The following is a 10762-nucleotide window of genomic DNA, read 5'->3' on the forward strand; positions in this document are numbered from 1 at the left end:
GCAATTATTTTCATGCCAAAATAATTCCCATGTTCTATCATTAGTAATGTAGTTTCTGAAAATAATCTCTCTGTATCTACCTTCCTTAAACTATGGGTGATATGACATTACAGTACAGGTGGATATTTCCCCATAATTTATTTAAAAGTTTTAGAAGCCACTATTGTCACTGTAATCAAGATTTGCCAATGATTTATTGAATAAAGTGGTAATTAATTTTGCAGCTACATACAAGATATTGCTCCAGTCAAAGGCATGAGCAATTATTGACATTTTTACCTATTATATAGTGTGTTCTAGTGTACCATACTATATCAGCTGATTTTTTACACCTGAATTTTGGCTCTGTAAATAAACATAGGCTAGGCGTTGCGTTTTTTAAACAAACAAATTTGGAAACCGCACCCCCCCTGCCATACTAGAATTGAAACGTTGTCTCCATTTCACATCAACACGCACTGTGAGTCATCTTATGCCGTCTCTTTCCTCTGTGTCCACGGGCCCCAGGAAGCTCTCACTTTCCCAGTGGGGTGCTTTAGACTATAGTCATTAGAAGGGCGTGAGAAGCCATCCAACTCTGCCAGCTTTGAGGCTTAGTTTTAATCACTGTTAATGAAGGTAATGATTTAGTGGGTGGAAAAATGAGTATTAGGAGGAATGATTAGACTCTACATGAGTTTTATAACGAAACGCCATAGAAGCTTATTCCATGTCTCGGCTGATCTATTTAATTTCAGGTTTGAAAATTATCCCTGAGAATAAAACAAGGTTGAAAAATTCTCAAACTCAAGACATATTCAGTCTCTCTCTCTTTTTTTTTTTTTGAGCTATACAATTTTAGCATTATTTCTTCCAATATCCAAAACTATGTTAGTAGGTGATTAAGTTAAAAATAACTGCTACTTTATGTCACAAGTTGGAGTTTTTGGATAATAATGAACTGTAATAATTTTCTAGTGACCTCTCAAGACATTTAGAAAAGCAATAAGAGAACTGAAACTCGTGGGCAGAATGCCCATAGAGATATGGGAAAAATTTATTGCAGACCAGAAAATAACAACTGATTCTATAACAGGGCCTAAGAGAAAAGTCCTCTTTCTCTCCCTTTAAGGCCTCTTACAAATCTCTCTTTTGCTTATTGATTTCTCAAGTGGCAAGAGATACCTAAAAATGGCACCCATGAACAGAGTTGAGGAAAGAAAATAAATACACAGAAATCTGAATTCAATTCCTAATATCTCACAAAAAGAGGAAATTGGACTAGCCATAAAAGGCCAACATTTGCCTCATGGCCCTTGCTGCAAATATTACTTCAGAGTTATCTTTTCATGGGAAAATAAAGGCATTCTTCTGAGCCTATGAGGTTGAGACAGTCTCTAACCTTGAGAAAAAATGGAAAAATAAAATGGATGTGAATTGTTTTCTTTTCTGACATAGCAAAGAGGAACTAGTGACAAAAATGTTAGCTTTAAAATTCATGTTCAGAGACTACCTTGGGACTTATATGGTTTAAGTAAAATGTTTGAAAAATAAATTTCTATAGGCAATTAAATTGGCAAAATTTGTTTAGGAAATTCTTCATGAAGGAAGTGCATGTTCCTTTGGCAGGAAAGAAAAAAGATTTTCCCATCTGTAATAACTTTAATTTGTGCATATGTGTTATGCAAGTCTTTGACATATATGTTTGAAATATGAAGCCACTCTCTTCTTGCCCTTTCAAATATCAGAGAGTCATTTATGAAGTTTTAGTAAACCCTGGACATATTGATAGTACAAATGCGATATTTGCTGGAATAAGAAAGTGAATTGCGTATTCTTTAAAAAAATTGAAGCATTTGGGACATGTGAGGACACAATTGTTTTGAATGTTGTGTGATTGAACATAGAAAAGCCAGCTTTGGGACTTTATTTTTAAGTGATTTTTAAATTCTTTCAGGTCTAAATCTGTGTTTGGTTTGAAAGTAGGAGTAAGCCTCTCCCTCTCCAGTTTCACGAAGATAACAGAGCTGCTTTGAAGAGGGAGATCAACAACGGGACCTGGGGTTCAGGTGTGCTGGGAAGGGGAGATGTGGCTCAAGTGCATGCAAGTTATCAGTTTCAAGAATAATCCTGAAAGCAGATGATTTCCTCAGTATTTCTAGAGCCTAGCATAAGGGTGAAAAGTAGGAATTCTATTTCTGCCAGGTTTTTTTCCTTCTAGAGGCTGAATTTCTTTAGAAAAAAATTGATGTTAACTAAAAACTTGTTTTTTTAGATGTGGCCAAGGATATAATTTACAAGAAAACCATCGTAGTAGAAAGATACTAAATTGGGTTCCAGCTGCTAAGGTCAGGGTAATAAGCCTTAATATTTTAATTTGGAAAAGTGCTAGTTGAATTTCTGATTTTTTTTGCTTTGTCAACCTTAAAGAGAAGTGCAATAGGAAATACAGGCTTAATTGGTCATATTAACTGAACTGAAATGAAGAAATTATAGATGATTGCATTTCTCTACCGAGGAATTTATCATTTAGTTGTTCCAGTTGAAATTGGGAGAAAATTTTATTAGTATATTGTATCGTTCTTCCTTGGTTTCTAAGCTATGAAAAGGTACCCTCATTTTGTCACTTTGGTGGTTATTTAGTTGCCTAGACTACAAAATGAAGAATAAAGATATGACAATTTAATATATCCAAAATAGAATTCTATGTCACATATACACTATTTTTACACACGTACACATATATATGTGTGTGTATATATATATATAGGTTTTATATAAAAATTTCTGGAGCAATCACAGATGCCTGGGGAATTACTTTGAATGCTATTGCTACAGAGGTAAGGAAATACAAATGTGAATGTGAAATTTTAATCAAGGAAAATCCAAATTATAAGGCAATCTAATGACTATGTCTTCTTTTGTGATAGACACCTGAGGTTTTGAGCACTATTGTGAGATTTTCATCATGTAATACAGTTTATACAAGTTGCACAGTCTTGTGTGGAAACAGTATGTGGCATATTTACTTTCTAACAATACATTTTTTATGATTTTGGTAAGTTTACATTGAAATAATAAGTATCCCTGTACATGATGTTGATCTGGGCAGTAATGTATTTGAATATGAACCCAAAAGCAGAGGCAACAAAAGCAAAAATAGACAAATCAGATTACATCAAACTTAAAAGCTTCTGCACAGCCAAGGAAATGATCAACAGAGTGAAGAGAAACAGAGAACATATTTGTAAATCACATGTCTGATCAGGAGTTAATATCCAAAATACGTACAGAACCTGAACAACTCAATATTAAGAAAGCCAGTAACTTAATTTAAAATGAAACAAAAGATCTGAATAGACGCTCCTCAAAATATGAAATACAAATGGCCGAAAGCTAGATGAAAAAATGTTTAACATCATTAATCATTAGGGAAATGCAACTTAAACCATAATGAGGTATCATCTCATATCTGTCAGAATAACTATTATGAAAAAGGCAACAGGTAAGTGTTGGAGAAGATGTGGAGGAAAGGGAATTTCTTATACACTCTTAGTTGCAATGTAAATTAGTATAGCCACTATGGAAAACTGTATGGAGGTTCCTGAAAAACATTAAAAATAGAACTACCACATGATCCAGCAATCCCACTACTGGGTATACATCCAAAGGAAACGCAATCATCGTGTGAAAGGTAGTCTGCACCTCATGTTCACTGCAGCACCGTTCACCACAGTTAAGGTATTAAATTAACCTAAATATCTATCGGATGAATGAGTAAAGAAACTCTGTGTGTGTGTGTGTATGTATGTGTATACACACATACATTTGCATATTATTCAGCTGAAAAAAAAATCCTAATTATGCTAAATGAAATAAGCCAAGTACAGAAACACAGATACCACTTGATCTCACATGTACATGGGACCTAAAAAAAGTTGACACATAGAAAGAGGGAGTAGATGGGAGGTTACTGGAGGCTGGGCTTGGGTGAGCTGGGAAGTACTGGGGGCACAGTGGTCAAAGGATACAAAATGATAGCAGGAATGATGTCAAGAGGTCTGTTGAACAACCTGGTGACAATAAGTAAATAAACAGCCATATAAACACAAGTGTCTTTGAGGAATTAGTCAAAGTTCAGAGCTTTGTAAAGGGATGAGCAATTTCTAAAATGATTTCTGATATTGGATTGTTGCTTTGTATCTAAAGCAAGTTGCTGGAGAAAGACTTTACTGTGTAATGTTTCCATGATCTCTATATATGCATCTCATACATGGACAACGTGGAACTTTCTGAAAGACAGAAAGGTCACGGGAGGAATCATTTACTGTAAAAGAGTGAACGAGGGCATTCCTAAGGTAAAATACACAGGAGGAAGAGTCAGGCTGTTACTGTGATCAAGGAGAAGAGCGTTGTGTAGTGTTTTGGGTAAAGCTGTTTTCCAGCTGCCAGCCTCTGTATCCACTGGGTTTTTCTTGGATCACTCACTGTCCCCATGGCTGGTGCATTCACAGACACCCTTCTCTGAATGCTTCATCTAACGTCATCCACATCCCCAAACTTCCTCCCCGAGGTACCTCCAGTTACTCTTTATCAATGTGACTGCTTGTTTCCCTGTTAACCCACGTATTCCTCTTTTTTCCTTTTATCCTTGCCCCTCGCTGATTCTATCAAGGCTCTTGACTTTACATAACTCCTGAGTCTGTTCTTCCAGCCCAAACATCTCTGATGAACTCCGGAATCAGGTATCCAACTGCCTACTTGACATTTCTGCTTATATATCTAATAAGAGTCTCAATTTAACATGCCCTGCAAAGGGCCATTCGTGTGACCTCTGAAGTTGTTCCACACTCAGCCTTTTCAGCCTCAGTTCATGGCAGCGCCCTTCTTCATTTTCTCAGACCCAAAAGTTTGAAGTCATCCCTGGCTTCTCTCTCCTTCTCTTTCTCCCATATCCTATCCACCAGATAATCCTTTCATTTTATTTATTTGTTTGTTTGTTTGTTTATTTATTTATTTATTTATTTATTTATTGTGGGAGATACAGTCTTGCTCTATTCCGCAGGCTGGAATGCAGTGGCACAATCTCAGTTGACTGCAACCTCCGCTTCCCGGGTTCAAGTGATTCTCCTGCCTCAGCCTCCCGAATAGTTGAGAATACAGGCCCCTGCCACCACGCCTGGCTAATTTTTGTATTTTTAGTAGAGATGGGGTTTCACCATGTTGGCCAGGCTGGTCTCAAACTCCTGACCTCAGGTGATCCGCCCACCTCAGCATCCCAAAGTTCTGGGATTACAGGCTTGAGCCACTGTGCACAGCCTCATTTTGCTTTTTTTTAAAAAAACAAAAAGATGACATGCCTTAGCAACCATCTAGATTCTGAGAATGAAGTATATCGATAGAATGATACAGAGTTTTACGTATGTCTAATGGAAATTTGAAGTCATATAATATGTAACTCTATTCTCCAAAACTGTTTCAAATGCATAAATTAACAGGGCTTGTCTGTTACTGGATAGTACACAAATTGGATATATTATTTTTAAAATTGAAAATATTCTAAATATTGGGCTTCTGTTAAATCTGCTTTTAAACATTCATAATGAAAAGTATTACATACTTCACATCTCTAAGTATTTGGACAATATATCTAATTTTAAGATAACATAGTCTTTATAAATTGTGGGGACAAAAATTTGACTATGGGATGAAATTACACAGGATGCATAATGTGAGATGAGTGTATTGCACACATTGGTAAAAAGATTCTATAATCGTGCACAGTGCACTGAAATCTTGCTTCGACATTATTTCCTTTGGATTCATATTGGGAATTCAGTAACTCTATCATGTATCTTTTTCAAAAATTACTGGATTACTAAAGTCACCAAAGTGTCCCATGATCAAATTTGACATTGCTCTCTCTCTCTCTCTCTTGCTCTAAAACAGTAATAACATACTCATTACTTTAAGAGAATATTTGTCTAGAAAGATATAATGAGTACTCTGGACAGCTATATCCACTTTTTCAGGACAAAAGTAAAACCTCTTATGTTTGCAATATAGAACTAAATTTGCTGTGTAAATCTATATGATAGATGTTAATCAATTTGTGATATATATTTTAATAAAAGCATACAACTCTATTGTAGTTGTGTAAATGTTTTTTATTGGATAGTTTAGGTAATTGCTACGGAAGGTCCTAGTAAAACAACCTAAATGAGACCAAAGGCCTCTGTCTCTAGCAGAAAATCCCAGTTTCTTTTACATGGAAACATGTATGACAATGTATTGGCGATTGAACACCTTTATGCTTCTTGAAATCTGAGTTGCTGTGAACATAAAACCACTGAGCTGATGGTTGAATCTCAGTTCTCTCCCTTAGTAAATGTATGATCCTGGGAAACTCAACGGACTTCTTTGGACTCAATTTCTTCCTCTGTTGTTTGACAGTTAACAATGCATGGCAATTGCCCTTAAGCAGAGTATTCCAAAGTATTCCCATCTTTCCAATGGTTCTATTGAAGGAGAATGCATAACAACCAATCACAAGATCAATGTGCCTTTATTAGGCACTGTCTGTTTGCTCTATTTCATATGAGAGACATACCAATAACTGATTTTCCATTTCTAGAGGAGACTAATACTTATTCCAGAGGAGACTAAATGAAAGTACTATCAACCACAAATATACACGGAGCAATCCCCGTATGCCAGGGCCTTTTCCAAGGGCGTTGCATAGATGAACTCCTCTAGTCTTTGGATCCATGTTTGGAGGGGGGCTCTATTATTTTCATCTCTTCTATAGAGGAAGAAATTAAGACCCAAGAAGTTGGTTAGGTTTCTGAGGGTCATACATTTACTAAGTGACAGAACTGATACTCAACCACTAGCTCAGTGGTTTTATGTTAATAGCAAAGCAGATTGCAGGAAGAATAATAAAGGTGTTAAGAAATAATCTCATGAGGGAGGTGAGGTTGTTATTGCTGGGGACTGAAAGAGCAGAGCTGAAGGTTTTAGCACTGAGGGCCAAAAATTCCCATCAGCACAAAATGGAATAAGTCTACTTTAACAAAATGTTCACAAAATGCACATTTAATAATACAGGCTGCATTGATTTTGTTTTATTCATTAATATAGAAGAAAGCCTTTAATGCTATGCTTGCTGCTACAGAAGGGCAGAAATATTAAAAGACAACCTTAAAACTAACTCGTCCTTTTCAATGTGATAAAACTTGCTGTCTCTAAAGGGAATATATTCAAATCCATGGCAGATCTGAAACTATTAGAATACAGATATATTAAATTATTCATTGATTTTGGCAAATTATGAGGAACACAGGTTTTAGAAGATAATCATCTGACTAAACACAATTTGATTATTTTTAAATAAACAAAACTTGATCTAATTCAAAATATGGAAACTATTCCCATAGTAGACATGTAGCAATTTCATTTTGGATGATCTTATCTCGTTTCATTTACAAAAAAAAAAAAAATGTATCCTTCACATTCCTAGAATAGTCTTTGTTAGTGCAAGTGGCTTAGTGAAAGTTTAGTAAACATACTCCTAAATATTAAATATAGAGAGCCTACCTTGTAATAAGCTACAAAATGGAATGCATTTCTCCTTTCCCTCATTTTGTTTTAATTCAGTCCATTCAGAATATTGGGCAGCCAAAGGGCAAGTAGGGATCCTGTTTGTTCCAAGCACTGTCGGGGATGCTAAAGGCCCATGGGTGAATGAATTCCACAAAGTCCTGCCCTGAGGAAACTGGCGTTCTAACCAGATAAAGAGACCTGAAACTTAAATAAACCCAAGACACCTGAAAATGATGAAGCATAGCTATTTATTTCAAGGAAATTTGTTCAATTCCCATTTCATGGGTGTCAAATAGTATAAACTGTGTATTTTAGAACCCTCTTTAAAAGTAATAAGTTGACTTCCTCTCACGCTTGGCATTTGGTCGATGGGGACGCAGGCGGGTTGAACATGCTTATCGAGAAGGGTTATTTCTGTTCGGGGCCCATCTACCCTGGCCACGGCATGATGTTCGTCTGCAACGATTGCAAGCTGTTCAGATTTTGTAAATCTAAATGTCACAAAAACTTTAAAAAGAAGTGCAATCCTCGCAAAGTTGGTGGACCAAAGCATTTTGGAAAGCAGCTGGTAAAGATCTTACAGTGGATAATTCATTTAAATTTGAGAAATGTAGAATTTGAAAAACCTATCAAATACCAGTGAGAGCTATGGAATAAATCTATGGATGCAATGAAGAGAGTTGAAGAGATCAAACAGAAGAGCCAAGCTAAATTTATAATGAACAGATGGAAGACAAATAAAGAGCTACGGAAAGTTTAGGATATCAAAGATGTCGAGCAAAATATCCATCTCCACCAAGCCCCTCTTGTAGGCAAAGGGTAGCAGGTGGAAGAGAAAATGGTACAGCAGTTACAAAAGGATGTGGAGATGGAAGATGCTTCTTAAAAATCTCTGTAACCATTTCTTTTATGTACATTTGAAAATGCCCTTTGGACACTTGGAACTGGTAAATTAGTAAATTTACCAGTTTACTAAACTTTTACTAAACCACTTGCACTAACAAAGACTATTCTAGGAATGTGAAGTTTACTTTTTTTTGTAAATGAAATGAGATAAGATCATCCAAATGAAATTGCTACATGTCTACTATGGGAATAGATTCCATATTTTGAATTAGATGTAGTTTTGTTTATTTAAAAATAATCAAATTTTATTTAGTCAGATGATTATCTTCTAATCTAAAGTAAAAAAGTTTATTTTTTACATAAGGTCACTTAAATGAAAAGTGATTAAAATATATCTCTCCTACATTGCCGTCTACAAAACATCAGATATTACGGATGTTAGGTTGCATTTCAGTGTTAAATCTTCACTGATAGATGTACTTATGTAAATCATAAAAATTCTACTTATAACTATAGAAGTGAATTGTGGATGTAAAATAGTTATGTCATTTGGATAATGGCACTAGGCATCGTTTGTATAATAACTAATGGCAAAAATTCATGGCTAGTGATGTATAAAATAAAATCTTTGTGGTAAAATATTCCCTTTATTAATGTTGTAGAAGGGAGGATACAACAAGGAATTAACAATTTGTGTGACAATGTCAAATATTATTTTGATTTTACTATTTCCTGTTTTGGTTTATTTGCAGCTTAGACGAGCATAATGACATTGTTTGATGAAGCCTCATTATGCTGGACTGTTTTGACCTGGTTTAACCCTTCTGATAGGGAGTTGTGGATGTTGGGGTGAGAACTGAATTATCTTTGCCTGGAGTGACATTACGCTCTAGAATTTCCACTTTGGAGAATATTCAGTTCTAACTTGTGATTTCTGGTGGAACCAACTTTATTTTTCCAGCCTAGCAATGATCCAGAAGCAGAGGAATCCTAGTGCCTTTTAAAAGTTTTTATGTGGCTTTTCTTTTAAAAAACATCTGTTTTTAGAAAGTAGAATATATCGGTACAACATCTGTTCATTATTTGCACATAAAATCATTTAAAAAGTAAAAAAAAAAAAAAACAAAAAAACTAATAAGTTGAGTTGTTTGTAGTATTTACTGACACCCTTAAATAAATTTTCTTAAAATTCAAGAATCACATCAGACTTGTTCTGAGATTAAATCATAAGGAATTGAAAGGGGTATCATATTTTTGTAAACTGATATAATTTTTATTTGAACTTTGATTTTAATTTGAATTAATTTTTGTAATTTTTGTAGTGTGCATATGATAGAGAACCAATGCTTTAGATTTTTAAAAAAATAGCCTCTTTCCAAATATTCTGTTTAAGTCCCAAAATGAAACTTAAAATAGTATTAGCATAATTAATATTACTGTAAATACTGCACTTACTAAAACTAAGTAAGTAGGACCAGGTAGTTAAAATGTCGAAGGCATTAAGTTAACTTCATTATGAAAATTAATGTTAGACCTGAAAAAAGAGCAAGATGATTGGTGAATCAGAACAGAGTGAAATATTTTATTGAAAAGAAATCTTGTTAGAAAAATGAAAGACAAAGACGCATTTTTTAAATCACAAGAGAAATGTAGGTTGTATTCAACTCCAGAAAGCTTCCATTGCCACTGTTTACAAATGAATTTCTGCTCATAACATTCCAAATGCTGATGAAATCACAGAAATTTAAAATGTAAGTGTACGTTTAAAACCTCTTGAGGAGTAATTTCCTTTCTAGCCCATGAATGCTCTAGTTAAATATGAATATCTATTTTTACTATTGCTAATAGCAGATATAAGTTCCATTTCCTTTGCTTTTTTTTCAACTTTTATAGCAGAACTGAAAGTTTGGAGATAAAACTTTATAAATTTTAAGTTTATTTCCAGTATAATCAGTTCCTTTTAAATTTTACAGTCATTGATGGACTTTGAAAAGGCATGTTCCGCCTCAACTTTTAGTTAGAATTCTACTGAGTCCGGAAGTAGTTGTCTCTCTTCCTTTACAGGATATCAAAACAGAAAAATCTAAAAAATGTGTGTTGACAATCTACTTTAAGATTTTGAAAGTCCAGATATTACAAATGTTTTTCATACATAAAGTTAATTATCTTGCAGTTATGTATATTATATAATATATAATATAATATTGTATATAATACACATATATATATATGAAATAACTCTTATTTGGAGAAGAACAGTGCTTTACCATCTCTTGTTAAGCTGATAGTCTATCTGTTCTCTTCTTATACTAAATGATGCCAAGCCACATCCTTA

At 34.5% G+C, this 10762-nt stretch overlaps 1 pseudogene; it reads left to right on the forward strand.

The window, feature by feature from the left end:
- Positions 1-7972: 7972 nt before the first annotated feature.
- LOC100590548 lies at positions 7973-8467 on the forward strand (annotated as a pseudogene).
- The last annotated feature ends 2295 nt before the right edge of the window (positions 8468-10762 follow it).

The sequence above is a fragment of the Nomascus leucogenys genome, chromosome 4 (assembly GCF_006542625.1).
Source record: "Nomascus leucogenys isolate Asia chromosome 4, Asia_NLE_v1, whole genome shotgun sequence".
Taxonomy (NCBI): domain Eukaryota; kingdom Metazoa; phylum Chordata; class Mammalia; order Primates; family Hylobatidae; genus Nomascus; species Nomascus leucogenys.